The 5,000-nt window shown below is 44.3% G+C and overlaps 1 long non-coding RNA gene across 1 annotated transcript in view; it reads left to right on the top strand.

The window, feature by feature from the left end:
• Positions 1 to 2,853: 2,853 nt before the first annotated feature.
• The window catches only part of LOC109324313, a 53,306-nt gene continuing 51,159 nt past the window's right edge, over positions 2,854 to 5,000 (top strand). The window contains exon 1 of the long non-coding RNA XR_002104901.1: positions 2,854 to 3,112. This is a non-coding gene — a long non-coding RNA (uncharacterized LOC109324313). The remainder of the gene's footprint in view (positions 3,113 to 5,000) is intronic.

Below are 5,000 nucleotides of genomic sequence, written 5' to 3' on the forward strand. Positions count from 1 at the left end.
ACACACACACACACACACACACACACACACACACACACACCACCGAGACAAAGCTAATGGCTGCCGGTTACCAAATGCATGATTTGCATAGAGCTGATGAGGAGAAACAGACACGTGCAGGGGTAGAAGTGGTTAGATGAACTCTCTAATACTCTAGCTCTTCAGCTTAAGAAGAGAAGCCAGGGCTGAATTCTGATCTCACACATGGGGGAGCCAATGGACTTACTCAAGTATAACAAGACTCAGAAAATGGCTCCTAGTTGTTATCGTCTAAGGTGGGGCCTGTAGTTTACCCTCTGTTTGTACAGCACCTAGCACAAAGAAGCCCTGACATGGTCAGCCTCTAGGGACCAGCACAACACAAATATAACAAGAATCATAAATGTGCTGACTTTCCATGACCCCCTCCCGGCCCTTTCCCTAAGACCTTTCCCAAAATCTATGCATCCCACACACACACACTCCTGCCTCCTACAGATCTCCCACCCACACTCTTAAGCATAGAAATAATAAGTCACAAGGAAAAGATAACATGGTCTAATTATTATTATTATTATTATTGTAGCTTCTCAGCCAGGAAAACATCCCCCTGGTTAAAGGCCGCTAGCCCCCAGCCTGGATCTTTGTTCCCACCCCAGCATCTGAGCCAAACTCTTGACATGCATCATAACCACGTCCTTCTATCAAGTGTGGACTAAGAACAATCTCCATTAGCTGACAGGCAGGCAGGGTGATAAATGCCCCCGACGAAGGGGAAGGAATTGCGTAAAATAAAGAAGCATGTTCCAACAAGTCTTGTCAAAATTGTATTGATTTAATCATCTGCAGAAATACACATTCTTGGTTACTGTAGCGTGCACCGGGGGTGCAGTGTAGAGCGGCAGCCACTCCACGCTTTCCCTCATTGGGTCCGAAGGTGATGGAGTGCAAGACAAACTGCCTTCTAATTCTTTTTTTTTTTTTAATGTTGTATCACAAAGGGCTATTAATCCTTTTTTAGTTTTATTTAGGACTTACCACAAGCCAAGTAGCCATTGGTAGCTCAGGCCTGTTTATGCATGCATTCCGGGGTTGGGGGGAAAAGAGGTAATTATTTACTGGCTTGGGGAGACAGGGAGCTGAGGTCACTGCTTTGCACAGGCAGGAATGGGTCTAAAAGGACACCATGGCAGGTGCAAAAATTGGGAGATTCTTTCCAGGCTAGAGAGTGGGACGATCTGACTACTGATTTCTGGCTCCCGGTCAAATCCCTCCCGGCATAAATCACCCGATTAGATATCCTTATGATTTCAGAGCTGCCAATATTCCGGGGCCATTTCAGCCTGAAAAATAAAAATGACACCAGGTGACAGCAGGATACTGTGTGGCTCGGATCCAATTCATTTTCCACTTTGCAGAACTGGTGAATCAAAGTTGAAAATAGGATTTTGAGGTGAGGAAGGTGGTGGGCGGGTGGAGAGGGGGGGAAGGTGGTGAAGAATGGAGCCATTGTGATCCTGCTCCTTCTCTTGCCAGTAACTGCCGGTCTGTCAGATTTGCAGGGATCACTGCCCTTGTGGCATGGTCACTCTCTCGCTGGACGTTCTGATTGGTTAATCAGCCAGGCGCTAGTGGCATCTGACTGGCTGCAGTCTGGGGCACTAATACAATCTGGTACTAAAGGGACAGCGTAGGAGGGAGAAGGGCTCCATGGTGTGAACAGGTGAATGTGTGTCATTTCCACGGTTTGCTATTCAAAGTGCTACAGTGTCAGGAAAACAGTTTCCCCCATTAAACAAACAATCTGCCAGGCAATTCCAGGCGCTGTCACCACCAGGCTTCCCAGTAGCAGGTTGGCACTTTCCCTCTGCTTTGATCTTACAAAGTGGCCCCAAACTGAACAGGCACGTTGCCTCCTTGAAGAAGGTGGCTGTTCCCTGGAGGTCACATCCTGCTCTCACTTTATGCCAGCAGTGCTATGGAACTGAATGGATGTCTCCTAAGTCTGCCTTGATGTAGCTCCCGGGAGAAAAATCTGGCCCAAGGTGGTGCCAGGCAAGGAGGAAAGAGCACAGAGAACAGAGCTAGATGCTTCCACTCACCAGCATAGGAAATGAGGTCCAGTGATAACATGGAGTATGGGAGTAACTAAGGCAGTGAGACGCCATGCACCCTGGCGGCTCAGGCCAGGGCTCTGGAGCCCTGAGACATAGTCTGACCCACAGCAAGTGGGGTGCTTCCTTATCTCTTTAGACTATAGGATACTGAGGGATGTATCACCTTACACTATAAGTTTGTACAGACCATGGCACATGGGCCTGTGATCTCAGCGGCGGCACTGAGACACTGCGATTAAGAGTACATGAGAGTCTGGGTAACGGAAACATCCCAGGCATCTCAGTGGGAAGTGCTCCCACCGTCACGGTACCAGGGAGGAGGAGAAGGTAGTCTTCTGGGGGATTCAAAAGGTCTCGCCCCAAAAATCACATCCTATCAGAAAGGTTTTTTGCACAGGAGATGAAGTAGTTTCCTGCAAGGACTTTCAAAGGCTCAAATGCCTTCACTGAGTTACTCAGTTACACGTTCCAAACCCCCAAACTACACAAATCTCCTGAGAAAATGCAAGTCAGTCAAAGAGAAATCTTGGACCCACTTCAAACGTTTTGCCAATAATTCATGCAATGAGATTAAAAAAGCCATTTCTTCCTTTGCCAAGTACACAGAGACCAGAATGTTCTCTATTGTGTAGGAACATCACAGCATGTAGCATTCGACAAGGAAAGGTCACTTGGGAGGGGCCACAGCTCCTTTCTTAAGAGGCTGCTACCGGTGTCCTTTGGAAAAACTGGTTTTACTCTGTAGCAGAAGCCATAATTGAATGGCCAGCTGATTGGGCTTGAATAGATGATGGAGACCTGGCAGCAATTCCCCTTAAACAGCCACTCAGCTGAGATGCTGCTACCCTTTCTGTGGGTTCTGGGCCAAATCCACACCTAATGTAAATCAGTGTAACTTCATGGAGCTGCTCCAATTTGCACTTCAGCCTCTCATTCTTCATACACCAAATGCAAGCTATCAGGAGCAGAAATGGTTGATTCCCATGGGCTTTTAGTGGGATTAAGCATTACTTAAGGTGAGTAAGGCCATCAGAATCTGGCCCTGTGGAAGTACCAGTGCACATAAAGGCAAATCCAGGGGTAGAGGGAAAGGCAACAATTTAGAAGAAGCTAATAAGTTAACCTAAATTTTTTGAACCTTCATGGAAAAAAGCACACACGTGTGGGTTGGCGAGTGCAAAGCTTCTGTTATCTGAGCTGCTCTTGTGTTTTCTAATAAAAATACTCTGAAAATCCACCTAACAAAATTCTCGTCAGATCCATAGGAATATGATCCGTAGTACTTCTATGTCTGTACCAGAGCGACAACAGAGAGTCACCAGAAATATTGTGAAAAAGAGTCCATAAAATCTAACAATTGGGACTATCTGTTAGAATGCTGCAGGGTATATGTGGGTCACTGTTAAAAGCCCAGTCTGGTTCTCTTCTCCTTGAAATCCATTTGATGCCCTTTTTAATTGATTTCATTGTGTTATTTTTGAATTATACCTGTGTAAAATATGATGCAATGCAGTCCCATGGAATCTGTAGAAAAGCCACAGTGACCTTGGTTATATACCGCATGGGTTACCAAAATATCATAGGAGTTATGAAGTCTTCTGCAGAAGTCCCATAACATCCCCAGGTGTGGCCATCACAGAAAAGCTGTTGTTGAAACTGCCAAAGAATCTGACAGCATGACAACATATAGAATGTAGGAATATTGGGGATTTGTAGAAACAGGAACATTGAATTGCTAAATAAAATCAGGCAGTCTCATCCCCTATCCTGTCTCCAAGAGTGGCCTGAACCAGAGGTTTCAGAGAAGCAAATCCTGCAACAGACAATTATGGAATAATAACCAGACTTCAGGGAAAGTTTCCTCCTAAACCCTGATAGTTCTAAATGATCTCCTGCCTCAAAGCAGACTAGTTTCAATCCCTTCCAAAATTCTCATCTGTTTATTTTAAATCTTAAACCTCAGTGCCTTTTGGGAATCCAGATAGATGGCTAGGATTGTTTTTTATTTTTTCTAAGATTTTGGTTTTGACAACACCTGGTGAAAACCAGTTTCCCAAGTGAAATGTGAAGAAAGTGTTTCCTTTTAGGGGTGATGGACCAGATGCTACTCCACAAACAAAGCAAGTAAGTGGATTTAAGCACCTATGTGACTGTCTATTCTACCCTTCTTGAGTACCTAAAAAAAAGTAATGCAAAAGCTGTGCTGGTCCCCTTCCTCCTTGCTGTTTTTTTGTGACTTGACCGTAAGGGCATGATTAGTAGATTCACTAATTTATTTTCAGGGACTTAGGCAGGGTACAATATAATCACACTTATTTGCATAATTCCACTAACACGCCCAATAGGTGGAATAGATTCTGGCTTTATAATACTTCCGGTTCCTGTATGTGGTATTCTGACGATAGTGTATGTGTCCACCCGAAGTTGTTGCACTGATTTAATTAAATGGGTTTAGAAGTAGGTTTAGTTCATCAGCGATATCTCTTGTGTTGACTTCAGAGGAGCCAGGATTTCATACCAGATGAGTGAAAGCTACGGTACTTTGCTACTGACACCCATGACAAATATACTTGCCTGGGTCGCAACACAGCATCTTTCCCACAGACTTTATGGAAAGGACATCAAGGGATGGATGGAAGTACCATAGGACATATCACAGGATCTACAGGAACACTTTAATTGATTCTCTTGAAATAACGTCAGTAATTTTATCTTAGAGACTTCCACTTACAAAACACCACAGATACAATGAAACACAACAGGTTTATAAATACTGTGCTATCCAGTGGTGGTCTGTGGTACATTACTATTATGAAGTAAGAAGCTACCACCTTAAAGGAAACCTGGTCATGTCAAAAGACAAAAACAACTATGTTGGTTATTTGGTGTTCTACAAAATAATGA

The sequence above is a fragment of the Crocodylus porosus genome, unplaced genomic scaffold, assembly GCF_001723895.1.
Source record: "Crocodylus porosus isolate Cpor-Errol unplaced genomic scaffold, CroPor_comp1, whole genome shotgun sequence".
Classification (NCBI taxonomy): domain Eukaryota; kingdom Metazoa; phylum Chordata; order Crocodylia; family Crocodylidae; genus Crocodylus; species Crocodylus porosus.